The sequence below is a fragment of the Schistocerca piceifrons genome, chromosome X (assembly GCF_021461385.2).
Source record: "Schistocerca piceifrons isolate TAMUIC-IGC-003096 chromosome X, iqSchPice1.1, whole genome shotgun sequence".
Lineage (NCBI taxonomy): Eukaryota > Metazoa > Arthropoda > Insecta > Orthoptera > Acrididae > Schistocerca > Schistocerca piceifrons.
This window is the reverse complement of record NC_060149.1, coordinates 744632195-744657535: the sequence shown is the minus strand read 5'-3', so window position 1 is coordinate 744657535 and position 25341 is coordinate 744632195. Positions and strand designations below refer to the sequence as shown.

At 45.9% G+C, this 25341-nt stretch overlaps 8 non-coding genes across 8 annotated transcripts; 1 reads left to right on the top strand and 7 right to left on the bottom strand.

Annotated features, from left to right (window-relative positions):
• Positions 1 to 11567: 11567 nt before the first annotated feature.
• Trnas-cga lies at positions 11568 to 11642 on the bottom strand. The gene has a single exon. It is a non-coding gene; the product is annotated as a tRNA-Ser (tRNA).
• Positions 11643 to 11868: 226 nt separating this feature from the next.
• On the bottom strand, positions 11869 to 11943 carry Trnas-cga. The gene has a single exon. It is a non-coding gene; the product is annotated as a tRNA-Ser (tRNA).
• A 5794-nt stretch (positions 11944 to 17737) lies between these two features.
• On the bottom strand, positions 17738 to 17812 carry Trnas-cga. The gene has a single exon. It is a non-coding gene; the product is annotated as a tRNA-Ser (tRNA).
• A 226-nt stretch (positions 17813 to 18038) lies between these two features.
• Trnas-cga lies at positions 18039 to 18113 on the bottom strand. The gene has a single exon. It is a non-coding gene; the product is annotated as a tRNA-Ser (tRNA).
• A 226-nt stretch (positions 18114 to 18339) lies between these two features.
• Trnas-cga lies at positions 18340 to 18414 on the bottom strand. The gene has a single exon. It is a non-coding gene; the product is annotated as a tRNA-Ser (tRNA).
• Positions 18415 to 18640: 226 nt separating this feature from the next.
• Positions 18641 to 18715, bottom strand: Trnal-caa. The gene has a single exon. It is a non-coding gene; the product is annotated as a tRNA-Leu (tRNA).
• A 226-nt stretch (positions 18716 to 18941) lies between these two features.
• Positions 18942 to 19016, bottom strand: Trnas-cga. Its single transcript has one exon. It is a non-coding gene; the product is annotated as a tRNA-Ser (tRNA).
• Positions 19017 to 19987: 971 nt separating this feature from the next.
• Trnas-cga lies at positions 19988 to 20062 on the top strand. Its single transcript has one exon. It is a non-coding gene; the product is annotated as a tRNA-Ser (tRNA).
• The last annotated feature ends 5279 nt before the right edge of the window (positions 20063 to 25341 follow it).

The following is a 25341-nucleotide window of genomic DNA, read 5'->3' as shown; positions in this document are numbered from 1 at the left end:
CAACAAAATTCTTTACTGATCAAAAAACATCCTCACGGCGTGTAATATGTCCAATGATTCCGAGTACAAGAATTCTTCTTTCAGGCCATCATCTTTTATGCATTGAACATAGAAAAGCAGCTGCAAACAAGCTGCAATGTCAGTCGATTCATCTAATTGCAGTACAAAGAAATTACTTCATCTGATTTTGTTCTGTACTGTGTAAAAAATAACCAAATTCATGTCCTCGATACGACTTTTAGCCATGTTGTTAGAAGGAGATTGCTTGTTTATCTTTTCTACATGTTGCTCTACCAGAAATAACTTGACTGCATCTAGTAAGCAAGGCGTGACGAGATCCTCTTCTATTGTACGAGGTTTCTTGTTTTCAGCGATTCGAAGAGCGATTTGGTGTGATGCTTCAAGACATGCTTCTATCGACTGAAAAAAGTAGCCCTATTAATTCATGCATGCACTTTTCAGTGCAGCTTCTTTGCGTTTGAAGGATTCAATGTCTTTTCCGACGAATTCTGTATGACTTCTTTCAAAGTGATCTTTTAATTTGCATGATTTCATGCTCTCTACTGTTAGCACTATACTGCGCAGAACTCACAGGGACTTTTCGGTACTTCTGTCAATTGTGGTAAAACCCAACTGCAGAAAAGCTTCTTTGTACGATTTTTTTCCAGGTGTCATGGATCCTGGAAGAAAGAAAAGTTGTCTTAAGTGCGGGTACTTAAGAGAAAGAAACACAACATAATGCATTTTTGGAAAAAAAAGATCACGAGGATGTAGCATTAATAGCAAAAGACATAATGCAACTGATGTTGATGATTTCCGGTTTACGTCTATGTGCAAATGAATGAATTTAATTTATATTTTGCCGTAAACGTTTCGTCTCAATTTATTGGTTGGTTGGTTTGTGGGAGTAAAGGGACCAGACTGCTACGGTCATCGGTCCCCGTCTCAATTTATTATGAAGCACTTTAAGTAGCCTGAAGTGTAAACATATTTTGGTACTGCCCCTGCCATTTATTCAGCTGCACTTGGATGTAATCTCAGAACCGTCAATATAGTGTTGCTATATTTTGTTCAGCGTAAGCTTAACACGGGTGTCAGCATTGCTTTTGCTGTACTTTATTCATTGTAAGTTTAACACGAATGTTAAAATTGCTCTATGTAAGTTAAGTAAACCTTCATCAGTCCGAAGACTGTTTTCAACACCACAGTGGTTTGATACGCGTGGTCCTATTGGAGGTAGTATATCCATGCTTCCTCCGTCTTTTGAACTGACTTACCCAGCCGGCTATAGACGAAACTACTGTCTATCGTGGATTCCGAACAACGGTGTAACTCTGCATTTTTCACATAAACAAACTTTGTCAGAAGGGAAAGAAGTAATAAGTGAGAGATAAAAATCCTAGGACTGACCGGGTATCGAACCCGAGACTTCTAGATTTGTAGTTTACCACTGAGCTCTCTACATTAACTGATAAAGGGAAGAGAAGATGTGGCCAGACTAACAGCACCATGTTTACGTCTGAGAAAGAGACGGAGAGAATAAAAGCGTACGCTGCAGTAATCTAAAGCCTAGTACGCTCTGAGACGCAAAGGTGCGACTCATTGTCGCAAGGCTGTTTCTGTACGGCAACTCATATGAGTTCGTGGCATTGCATCTTGAATCCATTGCTTGCAGGGCAGTATTTCCTAGGCATTTTAATTCTACACGAAATGGGATTCTCAGACTCGGTATTCAGGATGACTTACAGTGTGGACACGACTCAGAGAAAATCGACAAGTGACGATCGCTCTGTGACACCAAGCAATGTACAGTCTGACAAGTTACAGCATACCAAATACTGCATATATGGCTTAATGTTCGCAGGTGCAGTTACCCAGTGAGTGTTTATATACGCAATGCTTCAGTGTGTTCTCACAAATTATGGCATGTAACAGTAAAGAAACTGAATAACTTATAACTCTTTGTGGAGGAAATCAGGAATTTTGGGATCCTAAGGGCAATAAATATCACATAAAAACAAAACTAAGTGATGAATCGGAGTGGATCACCAGTGATGTCACATTCGAATCCGATGAGTCGAAGAACAATATGCATACTTCGATGACAATAGCTGATATACACTACTGGCCATTAAAATTGCTACATCTCGAAGATGACGTGCTACAGACGCGAAATTTAACCGACAGGAAAAAGATGCTGTGATATGCAAATGATTAGCTTTTCAGAGCATTCACACAAGGTTGGCGCCAGTGGCGATACCTACAACGTGCTGACATTAGGAAAGTTTCCAACCGATTTCTCATACACAAACAGCAGTTGACCGGCGTTGCCTGGTGAAACGTTGTTGTGATGCCTCGTGTAAGGAGGAGAAATGCGTACCATCACGTATCCGACTTTGATAAAGGTCGGATTGTAGCCTATCGCGATTGCGGTTTATCGTATCGCGACATTGTTGCTTGCGTTGGTCGAAATCCAATGACTGTTAGCAGAGTATGGAATCGGTGGGTTCAGGAGGGTAATACGGAACGCCGTGCTGGATCCCAACGACCTCGTATCACTAGCAGTCGAGATGACAGCATCATTATGGTTGCATTCGTGTTTGGCGACATCGCGGTGAACGCACATTGGAAGCGTGTATTCGTCATCGCCATACTGGCGTATCACCCGGCGTGATGGTATGGGGTGCCATTGGTTACACGTCTCGGTCACCTCTTGTTCGCATTGACGGCACTTTGAGCAGTGGAAGTTACATTTCAGATGTTACGACCCGTGGCTCCACCCTTCATTCGATCCCTGCGAAACGCTACATTTCAGCAGGATATTGCACGACCGCATATTGCAAGTCCTGTACGGGCCTTTCTGGATACAGAAAATGTTCGACTGCTGCCCTGGCTAGCACATTCTCCATATCTCTCACCAATTGAAAACGTCTGGTCAATGGTGGCCGAGCAACTGGCTCGTCACAATACGCCAGTCACTACTCTTGATGAACTGTGGTATCGTGTTGAAGCTGCATGGGCAGCTGTACCTGCACACGTCATCCAAGCTCTGTTTGACTTAAAGCCCAGGCGTATGAAGGCCGTTATTACGGCCAGAAGTGGTTGTTCTGGGTACTGATTTCTCAGGGTCTATGCACCCAAATTGCGTGAAAATGCAATCACATGCCAGTTCTAGTGAAATATATTTGTCCAATGAATGCCCGTTTATCGTCTGCATTTCTCCTTGGTGTAGCAATTTTAATGGACAGTAGTGTATTTTGGATAGCTTGAATAGGTACATGAAACTTATAAAAGAATCTGCTGTTGCCAAAAAGATTGCTTGACACTGCTGTTGTGCAACCTGTGTCCATAATTCGTGGTTCATATACAACAGATGTTAAGCCTTTGAACGACATTTGACAAAAAAATCAAACTGTTGTGCCTTGCCAAGATGTAGTACAACGAAATGATTATTTCCACCGCACATTTCCATACTTATAACACTGGTCTTAACCACTGACAACATCTCTTTTTTAGATGACGGTACAGCACGATAAATGCGGCACTTGTAATCTTAACTCAAGACTGCAGCGCCCTAACTTGAACCACTATACACGGCGCCGCGCAGCTCAACTCAGACTGAGTGAGCGTGAACTGTCATACACAATGTGATCAAAAGTATTCGGACGCCCCCAAAAACATACGTTTTTCATATTAGGTACATTATGCTGCCACATACTGCCAGGCACTTCGTATCACTTCATATCACTTCACATCAGCGTAAGAGAGCAGAATGGGGCGCTCCGGGGAACTCACGGACTTCGGACGTAGGTAGGTGATTGGCTGTCACTTGTGTCATACGTCTGTACGCGAGATTTCCACAGTCCTAAACATCCCTAGGTCCACTGTTTCTGATGTGATAGCGAAGTGCAAACGTGAAGGGACACATACAGCACAAAAGCGTACACGCCGATGTCGTCTGTTGACTGACAGTCACCGCCGAAAGTTGAAGAGGGTCGTAATGTGTAATAGGCAGACATCTGTCAAGCAGGAATTCCAAACTGCATCAGGATACACTGGAAGTACTATGACAGTCAGGCGGGAGGTAAGAAAACTTGGATTTCATGGTAGAGCGGCTGCCCATAAGCCACGAATCACACCGGTAAATGCCAAACGACGTCTCGCTTGGTGTAAGGAGCGTAAACATTGGACGATTGATCAGTGGAAAAACGTTGTGTGGAGTGACGAATCACGGTACACAATGTGGCGATCCAATGGCAGGGTGTGGGTATGGCGAATGCCCAGTGAACGTCATCTGCCAACGTGTATACTGCCAAACAGTAAAATTCGGAGGCGGCGGTGTTGTGGTGTGGTCGTGTTTTTCATGGACGAGGTTTGTACCCCTTGTTGTTTTGCATGGCACTACCACAACACAGGCTTACATTGATGCTTTGAGCACCTTCTTGCTTCCCACTGTTGAAGAGCAATTCGGGGATGGCGATTGCATCTTTCAACACGATCGACCACCTGCTCATAATGCACGACCTGTGGCGGAATGGTTACAGGACAATAACATCCCTGTAATGGACTGGCCTGCTTAGAGTCCTGGCCTGAATCCTATAGAAACCTTTGGGATGTTGTGGATCGCCGACTTCGTGCCAGGCCTCACCGACCGGCATCGACATCTCTCCTCAGTGCAGCACTCCGTGGAGAATGAGCTGCCGTTCCCCAAGAAACCTTCCAGCACCTGACTGAACGTATGCTTGCGAGAGTGGAAGCTGTCATCAAGGCTAAGGGTGGGCCAACACCACACTGAATTCTAGCATTACCGATGGAGGGCGCCACGAACTTGCAAGTCATTTTCAGCCAAGTGTCCGGATACTTTTGATCACATAGTTTATTCCTTTGACGTACCGACAACATGCGGAACGTGTTCAACGCGGAGCGCTCGGTGTAGACGCGCTTTAACGTATTCAGACTTTTTTAAGGAAACGTTTAAGTTATACACACGACTGGTAAACGAATCTCCACTGCCGAGAAATAGATATTGGTCTGATATGAACATAAACAATTATTTCGATATGTTAGCTGCTTTCGTTTGCAGAAATATATGACCTAAAGTTCAACAACCAAAAAGTAGAAGCATTGCTTATAAACGTTGGTGGATACATTGGATTCTTTAAGTAAGAAACACACATGGGTACAACCTTCTAGATACCTAAGAAAGGAGGATGGAATGGGATTCAGAAATTACTTGCGGATGACTACAAAAGTTTTCGAAAGGTTTGTAGAGATGGTTGGACGACGCGTTTCGAAAAAAAATTCGACTTTTTCAGACTTCCAATTTCTACCTCTCTCGCGTCAGCAGTCGCACTTTGCACTCATAATTCACTGCATATTCTTCGAACAACAGGAAGCGTGATACTTAACTTCGAAGAAATGTAATTAATATGACCAATAATGAAAACATAGCCACCTCATCATCAGACTGCGATATGAGACTGAGGTTCAAAAGAATCAAATATTTATACTGAATAATTTCCCTGCAATAGTTTGAGAATAACTGCATAGCGAAAAACATGCGAATCCAAAATCTGTTCTTTTTAATTTTTTATGCAAAAAGTAGATCATTTTCGTAAAGAAAACTACTTCGCCGAGTAATGCAGCATTTGTTCTTTTACACAAAGTTTTTTTTTTTTTTTTTTTGCGGCGCAGCAGGTGACTCAACTTTCAGCTTTCTGCTTCCCTTGAATCAAATCTACAAGCGTACACGATTCTTTACGTGACAGGGCGGAAATGTTAGCCACAAAGAACACTGAAAATGAGTTTGAACAGTAAGTAATTGCGTACTGCGATTTACAGTAGCAGTGCTGTCATTTTTTTAATAGATGCATTGATCAGGCGTTTACAGGAGACAGCTTGGCGAGCACAAGCGTTATGATAAAATAGGGATGGCAGACAGCGGTATGTAGCGCAAAGTGTGCGCTTCCTTTCAAAGCATCACCAGATGTTAAATCTGTGGTGGCCTTTATCACAAGCAGGGCCATTCACCACGCTATGATGAGAGTAAATACTTTCTCTTTTAATGGGAATACTGCAAAAAAATACGTCTCATAGCCTTCTATAAGGATTTTTCTCGCCCTGTGTTTCCTCGGCTTACAAGCTTGTGATCAGGATTATGCCCGTGTTTGAAATCACACCTGTGTTTCCAACACCTATTTTGCAGCGAAAAAGTCGGCTTGAAACACATGCCGAATCTACTTCTGTCCTTACTGTGAAGTAACTTTAAATTGTAGCTGTGTACGTCATTTATAGTGATCTTCTTAGGATCATTTTTCAGTGGCAACAGAAGTAGGATAAAAAAGAATCTTACACACCTATTTATATCTTGACATTACAATTAAATCCAGATCATTACCTGCTATCAGGCGTTGATAAATATGAAAGGGAACAGTTGAAAGCCGGCCGGTGTGGCCGAGCGGTTCTAGGCGCTTCAGTCTGGAACCGCGCGACCGCTACGGTCGCAGGTTCGAATCCTGCCTCGGTCATGGATGTGTGTGATGTTCTTAGGTTAGTTAGGTTTAAGTAGTTCTGAGTTCTAGGGGACTCATGTCCTCAGATGTTAAGTCCCATAGTGATCAGCGCCATTTGAACCATTTATTTGAACAGTTGAAAATGTGTGCCCTAATCAGGACACGAACCCAGGATCTCCTGCTTACACGACAGACGCTCTATCCGACCTCTTTTTTTCTGTAAGGTATCGTAGGTCAAGAGGCAGAGCGGGCTGGGGTCGTGCTTGGAGGTCTGGCCACGGTGTCCCCGTCTCTTGACGTGATAAAAGAGAGGCAGCGGGAAGGAAACATTGTACATGTATTTAATTTTTTACTTATTTATTTAATTGAAATGTCCCAGAAGAAAAATCATATATGAAAAAGAAAGGAAAGAAATGTAGGGCCGAAGTGACATCCTCGCCTCTTCACTGGGAGTAATATCCTATCCCGCGAAACTACGTGAACCTGGGACTCCCCACCGCTTCGTGGGGGATCTTGTAATATGCTGCCTAGAAAGTTCGCAAAGTGCGTTTTTTATTTGGAGTGGCGACGGATGATTTCTTGATATTCTAGTAGATAATGCCAATAATACATGCCCGATATCGACGTCCGCGAGAGCACATAGTGCGATGCGTATCCTCCAATCCAGCGGATTGCCGACGTTTCCTGCGAGGGGAAGAAGACAGCGTCAGGGAAAAATAAAGCGTCCGTCGCGATCGTGAATTCGACGGTGCGTCGGAGGAGTTCCATGATGCGTTGCATCAGCCTCCAAAAATCCTTTGCCTCACCGCACTGCAGAGAATGTTCGTCGGTGTCCTGCGTGCCACATAGCAGGCAGAGTGGGGAATCTACCATGCGAATGTCGTACAATCGTTGGCGGTTGACTGTCTTGCGGTTCATTAATGTATACCAAGACGATCTCGCTGCCGTGGTGAGGAGAGGCGTATGGACAGCTCGCCAAATCTGTCGCTAATCCCGCGTTGGGTATTTAAGTTCGACAACATTGCTACCATGATGACGCCTCAAGTATCGATATATCTCATTGGTAGTAAGGATCCTTGTAGAAGGTATCTGTAACTGACCACAACTAAAATCGGCAAAAAATCGCGCGACATGAGAGAAAGAAGGCGACATTGTGCCTACCGCCATCAGCAGTTCAAAGGACGGGGAAAGAAGCACGTCCAGGATCGCCGACGTGATGGTATGTTGCCGTTGGTTCCATGTTCGTAGCGTCGCTCTCAGGTATAGAGCTAGAGCCTTGTTCCGCACATTCGTGAGATTAAGTCCTCCAAAATGGTGTGGGAGAGTTAAAGCCTCGTATTTGACATTAAACAACATCCCTTGGCTGACACAGTATCCGAAGGCCGCCATTAACCTGTCAGCAATACCATGTGGCATTGGCGGTACCTGTGCCAGGTGCAGCAGTCGCGAGGCTAGATAAACATTAGTGTATTCTATCCTTTGGAGCAGGTCGTGGGTTCTGAGTGAATAGTTGCGTATGTGCAGTCGGACGTGCTGGAGCAGACGTCTGCAGCTCGCCGCCGCTGATTGCCGTAGCGATCGGGTGAACAATACTCCTACGAAAGATGTCCACCGTCGTAAACGGACTGTGCAGAGCGTCCAGCCCTCGACCGATGTGCATAATCTTCGATTTATTCATGTTGACCCTGCTTCCCGCAGCTACTCCGTACGTAGTAAGAAGGGCAACCTCCTTACGTACTTCGTTCTCCGACCGGACGAGTATCATCAAGCATATGCACGTGAAGGAACTCGCACGGAGTCGGACGCCTGTTAAGAGTCCGTCTAAGACGCTGCCAGTTTTCGACGAGAAATAATTTTAATCATGTGCTAGCACTCGTTCCATCACGCAGATGCAGAATGTCCTACCGCTGCTTTAACATTGTTTCACGATAACTCTCCCATTCGCCTCATTCTCTAGTGATTATTTCTTGTGGTTTGCATTGATTTTAACAGGTAAACTAAAACAGTTTAAGTCTGACCCGCCAGCCGGCCGCGGTGGGCGTGCGGTTCAAGGCGCTACAGTTCGGAACCGCGGGATTGCTACGGTCGCAGGTTCGAATCCTGCCTCGGGCATGGATGTGTGTGATGTCCTTAGGTTAGTTAGGTTTAAGTAGTTCTAAGTTCTAGGGGACTGATGACCTAAGATGTTAAGTTCCATAGTGCTCAGAGCCATTTGAACCATTTTCTTCTGACTCGCCACTGCCCGCACTGAAACTAGATTTATTGTGCGGTATCGCTCCCTGTATATCTAGTAAAGCCAACCAGTGCCCTTAAGTAGTGCAAGGAGTCCCTCTACCAGTTTTTTGTTAGTCACAATTTCTTCAGGTCTAGTTGTCCCGACGATTCTGTACCGTTTACTCTCCAATGCCATGCATTTGTAGATTAGATGTGATGCAGGTACAATACCACTGGAACTCTGTTCATTATTGACAACCAACTGCCGCACAGAAATTGCCAAATCATCAACCGTCAAACCTGTTTGCTTAATCTCTTTCCTAATTTCAGATATCTCCTTCTCTGAACTGACTTTAAATTCTTGAAAATTCAGTTCTAAGCTCTGTAGTAATGTAGTATGATTATAACTTATTGTTAAACGTGAGTGATTACTTTTGGAGAAGGCACTACCTCAGTTCTCTGTGATACATCTGTCTTAATCTTCTCATGTTCCTACCTTACATCTTGAAAATTATTTTGCAACTGCTGATTTTGTTGATTAGTAACCTCCTGAAATTTACTTGTAACCTTCTTCAACTGTGATAAACTTACTTCTACATCAGAACTAATCCTATCAAAATCTGATTGTAACTTTTCCCTTTATTGCGTACTAAGTACATTAAATTTTCTTGCAACATCTTCAGTAATGGGTTCTCACTTTTGCTCTAAGTTATGAATCTGGCTCTGTAAAGTGGTAACATAAGCCTGCTGTCCCCTTGCATTTGCGTCTAACTTTACAGTTAACTCCTTAGCATTAATCTCTATTCTTTCCGTTAATTTTTCATCACGTCCATGCACACTAATCTCCAATTTCTCACTCTATCCAACCTTTAGAATTATTCTTCAAACCCCCTTTTAACTTCTCAGTGTGCTCTCTTGCTTTAGCCGTATATTCTTTAAATTCTTTCACTGCCTCAGTGACGGACTATTCGTGTTCTGATTACAGACATTGACTGGAGAAAACTTTGAATATGTCAAGCAGCCGAAGTTGCAGAAACACCTGCTTAAACAACACAACTATTAATATAATCTAGTGGCTTGTAAGGCATGGGTCTGGCCTGTGGGTCCCTGATTCTGATCGAGATTTCCAAGGAAATTCTGTATTGAAAATAAAGAATGACGTGTTTCGTCTTTTTGCTAGACACTCCCTAGTTATTGAAAAAAAATCGGGTCAATATTGATGACGGAAAATCGTATTTTCTATGCTATGTATCGAAAGATCATGTAAAAGCAAACGTTTTTTATTAATTAATATGTTCAAGTCATTAACATTTCCGTGTTTTCACACTGTAGCTTGGGTGTCCGTCATCCTACGCACCTATGAATGCGAGGTCGGCGGTCGAGCGGTCGAGGTGTTAGACTACTGGTCCATGTTCGATTCTTGGTCGTGACTTTTGTTCTTTAGATGCTTTTTTCAATGTATCTGATAATGTTCTCATAATAGGGATACTTTTCTTTGTCTTTTATTAAGTACAACATCGGGTGGTGTGATAAGAATCTAATAAGTATATATAATGTATTTGCACTTATTTTCATTGTGATATAGAATACTGAAATAAATCAAAAGTATATCATTACGTAATCCTAACTGATCGTTTATTCATGAGTATTCTTGCAATCAGTGAGGTGAAACTTACTATAGAATCAGGCAAAACATAAATATATCTCTCACCATTGCGCAAAACACGAATGAAATCTCGCCACATTCAAATGTTTTCTGGCACACTATTCGTGGAAAACATATCTGATTCACGTTGTTAAACACAGATCTATCAGATATCAATGTGGATGCGTACCAAGCCTGTAAAACCATATGTTGAAAGGCAGGTGCGGGTAACTGGTTATGGGCCAATGTATGTATTTTAATAGGATTCTCTCTATCTTGTAATTATCTGCTCTGCTGTGATGTTGCATGATTCTGAAGTCATGCGATGAAATTCCTTACCTGTCGTAAAAGGTAAACGTTATGCGGTTAACAAAGAGAGGTTCATTTAGATGGTATCACTTTTACGGTGCAGGTCAGATGAGCATCATCATCCATGGACGTCATATTGTAGAGTGTCATGTCTGTTTGGCCACTCTATGAATCGAGTATCAGGCGAAATTTGTTTTGCTGCACATAAGGTTTCACAACGTGATCCACATACACCAACCAGCAGGGTAAACAATGCATAGCGCAGCCAAAGTTCAGCCATATTCGCAAACACGAATATGATTCTTATCATCCAAATATGATTGATACAGTTGGGAGGTCAACTTTCCGATTTTGAGCACGTAATATAAACGTTTCCAAATTCCTTCTGGAGAGCTTCAACTTCTTGAGAGACCGGTGGACCGAATTTTCCATTGTGTTTTTGCAAACGCAAGGTCACTGTCAGCATCAGTTTTCCGAATGCAGTGATGGAATATTGTGCAGTGTACGAGTGTGTAACTTCATTCATGCTACCAACAGCAGCAAAAATTTTCTACTCGCCTCCATATTTCAACGTACGTCTCATATTGACACGATATTCACATCCTGTTTTGTCGGTTTTTAGAACAGAATCTCGGCCGCAGATTGCAATTAAGGCATTGGTCTGCTGTTGAAAGTATTCGGCAGCTTCAAGTGCCTTTTCAATCGATGTCACTTATTTCTTGGAAACGTATTTGATGACATGACGGTGGCGTATTTTATGTATCGCACTGGATCTCTTTGCCCACGAGGATGATGCAGTGAGCTGAAAATCACTCTCTTCTGGAATGAGATTTTCACTCTGCAGCGGAGTGTGCGCTGATATGAAACTTCCTGGCAGATTAAAACTGTGCGCCCGACCGAGACTCGAACTCGGGACCTTTGCCTTTCGCGGGCAAGTGCTCTACCAACTGAGCTACCGAAGCACGACTCACGCCCGGTACTCACAGCTTTACTTCTGCCAGTATCTCGTCTCCTACCTTCCAAACTTTACAGAAGCTCTTCTGCGAACCTTGCAGAACTAGCACTCCTGAAAGAAAGGATATAGCGGAGACATGGCTTAGCCACAGCCTGGGGGATGTTTCCAGAATGAGATTTTCACTCTGCAGCGGAGTGTGCGCTGATATGAAACTTCCTGGCAGATTAAAACTGTGCGCCCGACCGAGACTCGAACTCGGGACCTTTGCCTTTCGCGGGCAAGTGCTCTACCAACTGAGCTACCGAAGCACGACTCACGCCCGGTACTCACAGCTTTACTTCTGCCAGTATCTCGTCTCCTACCTTCCAAACTTTACAGAAGCTCTTCTGCGAACCTTGCAGAACTAGCACTCCTGAAAGAAAGGATATAGCGGAGACATGGCTTAGCCACAGCCTGGGGGATGTTTCCAGAATGAGATTTTCACTCTGCAGCGGAGTGTGCGCTGATATGAAACTTCCTGGCAGATTAAAACTGTGCGCCCGACCGAGACTCGAACTCGGGACCTTTGCCTTTCGCGGGCAAGTGCTCTACCAACTTTTTTTTTTTTTTTTTTTTTTTTGCGGGCAAGTGCTCTACCAACCTTTTTTTTTTTTTTTTTTTTTTTTCTTTTTTTTTTTTTCAGTCCGGTGTAGCAATAACAAACATAAACTGCTTCTAGCATTTTTTTTTTTTTAATATATAGGAAGACGACTTTTATAAAATAAAATATTTCTGGGAAACGTAAATACGTGAACTTTTTTTTTTTTTTAAAAAAAAAAAAAAAAATTTTTGATCCTGCTTCTGTCAGTACAAAACAATAACGGTCTACATTCCTCTTTTGGGCGCGGACCTCGCTAATCCCGTTATACCTCTCGTTGGTGTCGGGTACGTCTTCACGTGTGTTTGTGGATCCTCTCCACTGTCCTGGTCCTTTCTTGTTCTGATACTGATAATCAATAATTACATTCTCCTACCCGGGACACCCCAACTGGGTGGGGGATCAAGCAAGGCACTCCCTAAAAAATTTGCGTAATATGTTCGATATCTCGGATGTCTCATAAGCTGTGCGTGATGATCTTGTAGTAAGGCCCAAAAGTCGAGCACATTCTTACCGCCGTCTCGGAAAAGATAACGCACAGTCAAACCTCGAATCCAGGTCACTGCGTTTGTCTTTGTTCGGGGATAATATGTCCTATCTGGGAGAAGTAGTATCCGTGGTTCTATTGCTTGCGGCCCCACCCGAAGGAGGAAGGCCATCATTTTTTTGACCAAATACCATACGTCCGCCGAAGGTCCGCATATCAGGCGATGCTCCTCTGTATCTATTACATTGCACTGCGGACACAGTGGCTCGTCCGCCATATGAATTGCATGCAACCTGGAACGAGTCACGTATTTCCCATTTACCACCTGATACCACAGTGCGCCCGTTCCCGTATCAAGGTGTGGGTGGTGCACGGTACGCCATACCACTGACCACGTAACTGATGGTTGGCGGCGCTCTACGGCATTATTCGGCCGTCGTCGAGTTAAGATTTGATATATATCACGAGCCGTTGCCGTCCTGGTTGTCGGTAGTTCCAGATGTAGATAACTGTGTTCCACAAAGAAGGTTCGCATATGGGCAAGCGATGGTGAGATGTGAGACACCGCTACTGGAGCCGAACGTGAAGGTGGAGCGAGTTCGTCTATCAAGGTGCCCGTCAGACTTGTCTGGTGTCGTGTCCACATCTTTATCATTGTGGTTACATAAATAGCCACTGCTCGGTCGCGTACGTGGACTAGTCCAAGACCTCCACGACTACGAGGAAGCGTGAGGGTTTCGTATCCGACCTTAAAAAGCAGACCCGTGCTCACAAAATATCCCAGTGCCGCCAGGATTCGACGGGCCAACACCACCGGCATAGGAAGAACTTGTGCCAGGTGGGGGATGCGAGAAGCTAGATAAGTGTTGGCAAAGGTGACCCGTTGTATCATATCCAGTGCCCTTAACCTGTGACTTCGTACACTCGCACGAATTGTTTGCAGAAGATGTCTGTAACTCAGTGCCGCCGTGCGTCGAACGTCTGTAGTGAAGATAATTCCTAGGCATTTCATCTTGTTAATCGGCTGTAATTGTGCTACACTTCCTGGTGGGAGTCCTCTCCCGATGTTCATCGCTCCCGACTTTGCCATGTTCAGGCGACTTCCCGTAGCCATACAATACAAATTAATCCAATGCAAGGCCACTCTTGCCTCGTCGCCTGACCGTGCTAAAAACACTAGGTCATCCGCGTATGTTCTGCATATAAACGTGTTGTGCCTTATCGTCATTCCTTGGAGTCGATTCCGGAGCCCGCAGAGCAGCGGCTCGACAGCGATGGCATACAATATCGTTGACAGCGGGCACCCTTGTCTGACCGATCGTGAGATGGTGATGGGCCCCACCAAGCGTCCGTTGATGAGCACTTGGGATGCGGCTCCGTGGAGTAGTCGCATGACGACGGTGACAAAACTTTCCGGAAACTTCATTTGCTTCATCACGTCCGTGAGGTAAGCATGGCTCAGCCTGTCAAATGCGCGATCGAAGTCTATCGATACCAAAGCACCCCGGAGACGACATGTTGCTGCCAGTGCGATAACATCGCGGTAGTCGCTGAGTGCCGTTTGTATATTGCTAGCTCCTCCTAGCTGGGTTTGGTCGAGTGAAATCACTTGGCGTATCACGCGTTTAAAGCGTGCTGCAAGTATCCTGGCGTAGATCTTGTAGTCGCAATTGAGAAGAGTCAGTGGCCGGTAGTCCTGTATCCCTGTGCCGCCAGATGGTTTGTGGATGGGGATGATCATTCCTTCCACGAAGGAGGGTGGAAGAGGCACGTTGGGAGACATCAATTCGCGGTACATGGCAGTCCATCGTGGAGTCATAAAATCTTTAAATGTACGATAAAACTCTAACGGAAACCCGTCGGGCCCCGGCGATTTGTGCGACGCTCCCTTATCAATCGCTTCCATTACGTCGTCACCTGTGACTTCTCCTGTTAACTCCAGGTTGGCCGACTCGTCGAGACACGCAGAGAGCGTTCGTCGGACCTCATGAAAGGCTGCCTGATCGTGTTCCGCTTCGTCATAGAGATGACCGTAGTGTTCCACGAAAGCGTTGGCAATGTCTTTTTGCGTTGTCATACGGCGTCCATCCGGCAGTACGACCGTCTGTATTAAGGTTCTGCGGCTACGTTGTTTTTCTCTGATAATGTGATACATCGACGGTGATTCTCCATGGACTCTTTCAAAGGCCCTTGCACGGATTGCGACACCCTCCAGACGGCGGCGCGTTATTGAAATTATTTGGGCCTGTGCTCGTTTTATACCGGCACGACGCTCCTGTGAAGGTGCTTGTACAGAAAGTTCACGGAGCATCGTGAAATAAAATTCCGTCGTGTGTCGCCTCCACATCACCTGCTCTCTTCCGTATGCAATTAACGCTCGGCGCAATGCAGGCTTAACGCATTCCAGCCACCACTGCAATGTCGTCGGATATGTCGGGAGGCGTCGTTCACACACGTGCCAAGTGTCTTCGATTAAGCGTCTGCACTCCGGTTCCTTGAGGTGTGCTGTATTCAGTTTCCAAACACTGCGACTCCTCCACACTTGTTGACGTCTCAGGGAGACCGTGCATATATATGCTATGTGATCTGAAAAGGCGACAGGCCACAATTCCGCATCGAGGATCGCAGCTTCGAGACGACGTGTTACGTAAATGCGATCGAGACGACTGGCAGAGTGACTCGTAACGTAGGTGTATCCACGTCTGTCGCCATGTATCATCTCCCATGTATCAATGAGATTCATGTCCTGTATGAGTTGCCGCAGCTCCGGGCATGAAGTGTAACGTGGGCGTTGATCTCTTGGTGCAAGCACGCAGTTAAAGTCGCCTCCAAATAAGACATGTTCATACTGACCTACGAATAGTGTTGCAATCTCCTCTGCGTAAAATCGGGATCGATCGCGCCGTCTGTCAGACCCCGACGGTGCGTAAATGTTAACGACCCGTACTCCCAGCACTGTGAGCGCCAGTCCTCGCGCTGACGGCAGGTACACCACGTCCTCGGCTACTATGCCGCTACGTAGAAGTATCGCTGTTCCACTTCCGCCGTCGGTAGTAGGTGTAATGTAGGTATCGTACTCGTATATCTCGGGGAAGCTCTCGACATATACTTCCTGCAGAAGAACGATGTCGACGTCCGACGCACGCAACATGTCCCGCAGTAATTGCAATTTGACAGGCGTTCTGATCGTATTAATATTAATAGAGGCCGTTCGATATGCCTGCCGCTGTTCCTCAGTGCGTAAAGCGCACATGAACGCTTATGTGAATTGGTGTGCCGCTGCTCGGCGACATGCTGTCTGTGCGGCAGTCAGCATCTTCTGCGTGGTTAACATCCGGTGGACGCAGCACTCGCCATGGCGGGTGCGTCGTCGGTCTGTGGGTCAGTATCGGATTCGTCGGCCCAGTTCCTGTGCTGGTGGTCCAGCTCCCGCCGTGTTCCTCCGGCCTGGCTGACCGAAGGCGGTGGCGTTGCTGCGGTGGGTGGAGGGACTCCTTCCGTCGGCTTTCCGTCCGGTGTGTCTGTATTCAACACCTGTCTAGCATGCTTCGCGTCGTTCAGCTGTGTGGGAGGTAGAACCTCTCGTTGCGCATCCGGATGCACTGCATCGACTTTACACCCAAGTCCGTCTGACTTGGGCTGCAGTAAGCAGGTATCCGACGGCGCTAGTCGTCGTTTCTTGTGGCGCTTCGGCGATCGTTGTTTGCGCGTGTGCGCCTCCGTATCCGAGTGCGGAAGTGACTCCTGGTGCTCAGGGACGAAAGCAGCTGTTGGCACAACCGCAGGATCAATTTCCATATCTCCTACCGATCCTTTCCGTTCAGTTAAGGGCGTCGTCGTCTCCGGAGCGGTAGAAGTGTGCGTCGTTTCGTCACTGGAGGCGGTCTCTGCTGCAGTCGGTTGCCCTAAACTGTCAGTATTCAATAGCTGGTCATTCTTCGGGATGGGATCAGTTCGAAACGCGTCCGCGTACGTTAGTGGCAGCGGCGTCAACGTGGACTGAGGCACGGGTTCGCCGGTTGGAACTTGGACAATCCTCCGCTGCAGACATTCGGAACGGACGTGGCCCTCTTTCCCGCAGCCTGAGCATGTTTTGGGTTGTCCATCGTAGATGACGATAGCTCTACATCCGCCGATGAACAAGTACGAGGGTACATGTTGTGTCAGTTCTATTCTGATTTGACGCACCCCATTGAGAACTGGGTAAGTCGTGAAGTTGGACCATTTTTCCTCAACGTGGCTGAGCACTCTTCCATATGGGCGTAAGGCGTCAACGACCAAGTCAGACGGAACCTCGAAGGGAAGTTCGAAAATACGTATGTTTCGTAAGCCCAGTCCTGCGTGATCAATAGTTACTTCTCCAACATGTCCATCAGAGTGACGAAATTTCAGGCCATGTTTAGTATCTCGGATGATTCTGTCACATACTGCATCGTTAATCAGCTTGACGTAAACGACACTGCTCACTATGGAGAGGTGTATTCCGATAAGTTCGTTGTAGTCAAGTTTAACGTCGTCTCGTAGGAACCTTTCGATTTCGTAGGCTTTCGGTCTCGCGTATTCATTCGAAAAACTAATCTTGAGAGTCGACTTTCGATATGCATGTGCCATTCTATATCGAGTCGTCTAAACGCGCGAGTACGCCGAAGAGGTAAACAACTGCGCGAGCACGAACGTCTCCGGCAGGGACGTAAACAGACGTCCGTGCCGTAGCACTGCCGAAGGCAGACTGCCTAACTGAGCTACCGAAGCACGACTCACGCCCGGTACTCACAGCTTTACTTCTGCCAGTATCTCGTCTCCTACCTTCCAAACTTTACAGAAGCTCTTCTGCGAACCTTGCAGAACTAGCACTCCTGAAAGAAAGGATATAGCGGAGACATGGCTTAGCCACAGCCTGGGGGATGTTTCCAGAATGAGATTTTCACTCTGCAGCGGAGTGTGCGCTGATATGAAACTTCCTGGCAGATTAAAACTGTGCGCCCGACCGAGACTCGAACTCGGGACCTTTGCCTTTCGCGGGCAAGTGCTCTACCAACTGAGCTACCGAAGCACGACTCACGCCCGGTACTCACAGCTTTACTTCTGCCAGTATCTCGTCTCCTACCTTCCAAACTTTACAGAAGCTCTTCTGCGAACCTTGCAGAACTAGCACTCCTGAAAGAAAGGATATAGCGGAGACATGGCTTAGCCACAGCCTGGGGGATGTTTCCAGAATGAGATTTTCACTCTGCAGCGGAGTGTGCGCTGATATGAAACTTCCTGGCAGATTAAAACTGTGCGCCCGACCGAGACTCGAACTCGGGACCTTTGCCTTTCGCGGGCAAGTGCTCTACCAACTGAGCTACCGAAGCACGACTCACGCCCGGTACTCACAGCTTTACTTCTGCCAGCATCTCGTCTCCTACCTTCCAAACTTTACAGAAGCTCTTCTGCGAACCTTGCAGAACTAGCACTCCTGAAAGAAAGGATATAGCGGAGACATGGCTTAGCCACAGCCTGGGGGATGTTTCCAGAATGAGATTTTCACTCTGCAGCGGAGTGTGCGCTGATATGAAACTTCCTGGCAGATTAAAACTGTGCGCCCGACCGAGACTCGAACTCGGGACCTTTGCCTTTCGCGGGCAAGTGCTCTACCAACTGAGCTACCGAAGCACGACTCACGCCCGGTACTCACAGCTTTACTTCTGCCAGTATCTCGTCTCCTACCTTCCAAACTTTACAGAAGCTCTTCTGCGAACCTTGCAGAACTAGCACTCCTGAAAGAAAGGATATAGCGGAGACATGGCTTAGCCACAGCCTGGGGGATGTTTCCAGAATGAGATTTTCACTCTGCAGCGGAGTGTGCGCTGATATGAAACTTCCTGGCAGATTAAAACTGTGCGCCCGACCGAGACTCGAACTCGGGACCTTTGCCTTTTGCGGGCAAGTGCTCTACCAACTGAGCTACCGAAGCACGACTCACGCCCGGTACTCACAGCTTTACTTCTGCCAGTATCTCGTCTCCTACCTTCCAAACTTTACAGAAGCTCTTCTGCGAACCTTGCAGAACTAGCACTCCTGAAAGAAAGGATATAGCGGAGACATGGCTTAGCCACAGCCTGGGGGATGTTTCCAGAATGAGATTTTCACTCTGCAGCGGAGTGTGCGCTGATATGAAACTTCCTGGCAGATTAAAACTGTGCGCCCGACCGAGACTCGAACTCGGGACCTTTGCCTTTCGCGGGCAAGTGCTCTACCAACTGAGCTACCGAAGCACGACTCACGCCCGGTACTCACAGCTTTACTTCTGCCAGTATCTCGTCTCCTACCTTCCAAACTTTACAGAAGCTCTTCTGCGAACCTTGCAGAACTAGCACTCCTGAAAGAAAGGATATAGCGGAGACATGGCTTAGCCACAGCCTGGGGGATGTTTCCAGAATGAGATTTTCACTCTGCAGCGGAGTGTGCGCTGATATGAAACTTCCTGGCAGATTAAAACTGTGCGCCCGACCGAGACTCGAACTCGGGACCTTTGCCTTTCGCGGGTAAGTGCTCTACCAACTAAGCTACCGAAGCACGACTCAGGCCCGGTACTCACAGCTTTACTTCTGCCAGTATCTCGTCTCCTACCTTCCAAACTTTACAGAAGCTCTTCTGCGAACCTTGCAGAACTAGCACTCCTGAAAGAAACTCCCGAGTTCGAGTCTCGGTCGGGCGCACAGTTTTAATCTGCCAGGAAGTTTCATATCAGCGCACACTCCGCTGCAGAGTGAAAATCTCATTCTGGAAACATCCCCCAGGCTGTGGCTAAGCCATGTCTCCGCTATATCCTTTCTTTCAGGAGTGCTAGTTCTGCAAGGTTCGCAGAAGAGCTTCTGTAAAGTTTGGAAGGTAGGAGACGAGATACTGGCAGAAGTAAAGCTGTGAGTACCGGGCGTGAGTCGTGCTTCGGTAGCTCAGTTGGTAGAGCACTTGCCCGCGAAAGGCAAAGATCCCGAGTTCGAGTCTCGGTCGGGCGCACAGTTTTAATCTGCCAGGAAGTTTCATATCAGCGCACACTCCGCTGCAGAGTGAAAATCTCATTCTGGAAACATCCCCCAGGCTGTGGCTAAGCCATGTCTCCGCTATATCCTTTCTTTCAGGAGTGCTAGTTCTGCAAGGTTCGCAGAAGAGCTTCTGTAAAGTTTGGAAGGTAGGAGACGAGATACTGGCAGAAGTAAAGCTGTCAGTACCGGGCGTGAGTCGTGCTTCGGTAGCTCAGTTGGTAGAGCACTTGCCCGCGAAAGGCAAAGGTCCCGAGTTCGAGTCTCGGTCGGGCGCACAGTTTTAATCTGCCTGGAAGTTTCACTCTCTTCTGATTCATACTGCATACTTGCTGCTGTCACTCATTGCTGAAAAACTGTTGTTGTTACGTGCTCTGAATGTTCTCTGTTATGAAACATGATCCATCCCATCACTGACCTCTTCAGCTACAACACTAGCATCACTGGTTCAAATACTATCTAACGCACTAACGACCGTATTAACTGAATCACTATTTGCCACTCTAACGTTTCCCTGAGTAGCAAGTCTGTACAATTTACCAGATTCAGAAGGTGTCGTTGTTTTGGAACAGTTTGCAGAGACTGGTCCGAAGTTACTGCTTGAGGAACGTCACAACTGAAAGTATTGAAAGGCGACAATTTGATCTTGGGTGGCAGACAAGGGGGACGAGCTTCGAAAAGAGAGGAAGTTTATTAGGTGATCTGCCTATGGGGACAGCGTTGCGATTCCATCGGCCTACTGCGGGCTGCTTGTTGGCAGCTAATGATACGTGGTGGGCCGCACACTCGAGAGACTACATGTATTTCCCCCAATGCAAGCCAATGCGTAGCCCACACACTTCAGTGTTCCATCTAGTGCGACGAACATCATTTTCGCCAGCACATCAGTCCGTAGCACCCGGCTCTCACAAGGGAAGATCAGACACAACGGACCTCAGAGATTCGAGAAAATTTTTAGGCGTAACTCGAAAGCAGCTAGTATAAAACGATTTACGTCATCATGCTCCTGCTTAAGAAAAAATCGAGGTGAAAAGCAATGACGCGTTTTGGATAACGTGGAATCCATACAATTCTCAAAAATAATAAAGTTTGACACATACATTTCAAGCCAGTAGCCTAAAACACTACAGGTAATCGGTGAATTAGTTCATTCTGTCCGTCTCACATGTGCTTAGCTGTTACGCCATCGTTAATCGGGCAGTGTTCCAGCGATCAGCGAACAAACCTACAAATGTCGACGATAGTGGTTAGATTCTTGGTTAGAATGTATTTTAGTGGTGCAAATGGTTCTGAGCACTATGGGACTCAACTGCTGAGGTCATTAGTCCCCTAGAACTTAGAACTAGTTAAACCTAACTAACCTAAGGACATCACAAACATCCATGCCCGAGGCAGGATTCGAACCTGCGACCGTAGCGGTCTTGCGGTTCCAGACTGCAGCGCCTTTAACCGCACGGCCACTTCGGCCGGCTGTATTTTAGTCCTCGGCTTTTCTCTTTTCTTCCTCCAACACATAGTACCCCTTCAGGGAAAACACACACACACACACACACACACACACACACACACACACACAGACGCGCGCGCGCGCTCACGCGCAGTCGAAATGCTAAGGCCAGCGTATTATGCCGCTAACTAAGTGAAGTTTTCGTGGACAGGTATTATCGGTGTATGTATAAAACATACTCAGACTTCTTGCCGCGTCAGTTCAGGATAAAAGAAGTCTGAGAATGTTTTATACTACAGTGGTGTCACAAAAGGCTTCGTTCTCATTAGCAGTGCACGTTCTTCCTTTGTTTTAAAGGAATTCGTTTTGGTCCACTTGGTACATAGATACAGTAGAAGATATATACTGTATACTGTATTTATAAAAGTCTGTCAACTGTATGAATTTTATACATGTAATGTTTTCGCAGTTGCGAATATGGACAACCTTCAGCTGTGTAATAGAATGAGAACAATGAAAATTTGTACCGGATCGGAACTCGAACCTGGATTTCCCGCTTATCGCGAGAAGTCGTCTTATCATTAAATTATCCGAGTATTGCAGCTGGATTTGCCACTAACTGTTTTCATAACACATTTTTCAAACAGTATTCACATATACTGCTGGATGTACCAGGAAAATTACATCATTGTACGGCACTTGTTTTAAGAGAAATGACGTCATAAAGACGGAGATGCGTGAAAAACTACTGCATCATGTAAGACGTTAAATTTGTAACTTCGTTGCTACTAACTCTATGTGCAACACTTTTCTCAGACAGTATCCACTTTTGCCACTGAATGAAAATACAAAAATAGATCATTGTACAACACATAGTTCTGGTGATATGACGTGATAAACAATGAGATGCGTGAGAGACTGTCCAGGAATGTGTGACATTTAAATGTATTACTTCTTTGCTACTAACTCTACCCAGAACACATTTCGCAGACAGAAGCACGTATACCACTGTATGTAACTACAAAACTGTATCGTTGTACAGACCACATTTCACGAGATACGACATCATAAAGATTAAGCTGCGTGAAAATGAAACTGCAAGGTGAAATTCGCTAGACATACAGGTGAAATACATGTATAAATACACTTGAAGTGTGTCAAATGTAGCTGCACAGAAAGATTTCAGTCACATGTGGTACACATCTTAGTAACGATGAGGAGAGAAATACTGTAGGGGTAAGAATCACCAGCCTCTTACTGGAGTGAGTGTGATAACTTAGAGAGAGAAGGAATGAGAAGATGGACAGACAGGGGGGGTAGAAAGAAGAGAAAGTCTCAGGTAAGTGGAGGAGGATGAGGAGGAGAAGGAGATGTGCAGAAATAGGGGAGGGGGAGATGGACAGAGACAGAGGAGGGAGAGAAAGGCAGAGAGATGGCGAAAGAGGAGACGAACAGACTGGGGGGGAGGACGAAATGGATAGCAAAAGGGAAGAGGAGAAGATAGACAGAGAGAGGGGATAGGGGGAGAAATGAAAGGTAAAGTGCAAGGAGGGAATGGACAGTGAGGTGGAGGAGGAGACTGACAAAGAGAGGGGGAGGGGGAGATGAACCGAGGCGGAAGGAGCAGAAAAAGGGGAGGGGGAAGGAGAACATTGACAGAGAGGGAGGAGGAGGAAATGGACGGAGAGATGTGCAGGATGAGATGGTCAGAAAGGGGGATGGAGGAGGTGACAGAGTGAGGGGGTGGCGGAGATGGCAGAGAGGGGAAGAGGTGGAGACGATGGACAAGGACAGGGGGGAGTGATAGAGAGAGGAGGAAGGATGATGATGACGATGATGATGATGATGATTGGTTTGTGGGGCTCTCAACTTTGCGGTTATCAGGGCCTATACAGATTCCCAACCTTTGCTCAGTCCAATTTGACACTTTCATGAATGATGATGAAATGATGAGGACAACAGAAACCCCCTTGTCATCTCGAGGCAGGTGAAAATAGGAGGAAGGAGATGTGGATAAAGAGAAAGGGGATGAGTAGAGAGAGGGAGGAGGAGGAGTCAGTAAATAGAGAGAGGGGAAAGGACGAAATGGTGAGAGAGGGAGGGGGGGGGGCAAGAGGACATGGACAGAGAGAGGGGGGTAGAGCAAGTAGACTAGTAGAAGACTGGAATAAATAAATACCCAAGTTATTCAGTTACTAATAAATAAACTGATAAAACATACTAATTGTAAAATAAAGTTAATGTAATTTGTCAGTGCATCAGACTTGTAGAGGACTCTATACTATAGACTGATATGACGTATACTTAAGCCATCTGAGTCATAACTGTGAGCAGCGGCCTCAGTGTGAATTCAGCCTTCGCCATGAATAGACCTACTGGGGATATGTGTGTACATAAGTGGTTATATTGTTTTAACTTACATTTGCTGATACACATATTGATTTATATGGAAAGCTTAAACAACTCTGCACATAGTAAGGTATGCATGTTACTTCATTGTAACTAGTTTCTTATATGTCTTTTAGGACTGAAAATGGCCACACAGCTACCAAAATCTAGATTTGGAATAAACGGTATTTGCGAGGGATTGCTGTACTCTTTACCACTTGAAATAAATACAGTCTCTCGGCACATCTGTTTCTACACGGAATCAAACCTGGTCCTGGAAGTAGATGATATGGAACTTCAAGAAGTTGGCTGTGACCACACTGTACAGAACAACGAAATTAAGCATAAAGTAGTTGGACCAAACAACTTTTCAAAATTAGCTCACCAGCGGCCCAACATTTAGATTTGTCGACCAAGAAGAGTACCTCAAAGACACCTCATTGGCTGCTCAAGCCAGGAGCAGGTACGAGTGTCTATGCCTACCGAGGTTAAGAAGCCCTTAAAGATGGAGAACGTCCACCACCACGAGCGATATCCTGTCGTCGTACAGGCCGAATTCGACTGGGTCCTGGCACCTGTGGCACGTTGTGAAGGCGATCCCATTGCCTTTCATTCAAAATCACATTGCGGGATGTACCGTATGCGGTAGTATATCAGCCTGTATGCTCGTAGAATCTAATTGCAGCAAATTCTAATTATACGTAATGGCTACTGTCTGAGCTCGAATAATTTGCCTGGGAAGTTGAGGGTATTTATTGAAACAACATTCCCACCATCGGCTTGCATGAGACTGATGCATTATATGATCAGGCAATTGACAGTCATATTAGTGGGCTGCCACTTGATAGAAAAGCGTTAACTCCACGTAGAGGGATGTTCCGCAGAGCAACTAGTTACATGTCAACTGCGTACACAGGGTTCCATCTCATTATGTTGCCATGTGAACTGTGGACCGCGCTGGGTTATCGGTTAGTCCGATAATCGCCCCTCGACTCTCGCTATCGAAACTCGTGAACAGCGGACAATAATTTACTCACATTCGAAAAACGCCTCGGTCTGCTCATCCACTCAGTTTTATTCATTTCTGTTTACTCGCTACTTACTACCTAAGTGTATCAGGAGCTGATGAAGAATAGTGATCGAAACTCTCATACAGGGAGACGAAAGCTGCATTCAGTACAACATACATTATGCACGGTCTGCAGTCCACTCAAAATTACCCTGTATCAAACAGGAAACGCATATCAATATTAAGCTCCTCACACTGAAGCCGAGTCTTGACGAACAGTTCTTGATGACGAACGATGATGTGAACAACGTCATTATATTTTCAACACATACTAATTTGAAGGTACTGAGTGAGTGTCGCAAATGTGTGCAGATGATACGTTCAAGAGTGCTTCACGGTACTTCACAATTATTCACCATTCATGATCTGCAAGGTAGTGCCTACGTAACACCTGTATTCGTCCACCTGGTTGATAAACGTCCGTGTTCATACACAACAGCGTTATAGCATGTTGCGCAAATTTCTCATGCCCACGATATCCAACCGAAAGATGTTTTCATCTATTTTGAAATTGCCATTCATGAAGCACTGAGCGCCACAAGAACTGAAGAAGAAGAAACCTAGCTACTTATCTGTGGCGATTTGATGTTTGTCAATTATGTGTTTGTTGACTGACGGTTTGGTTGTAATTTCGGCGGCGAATATGGGAGACA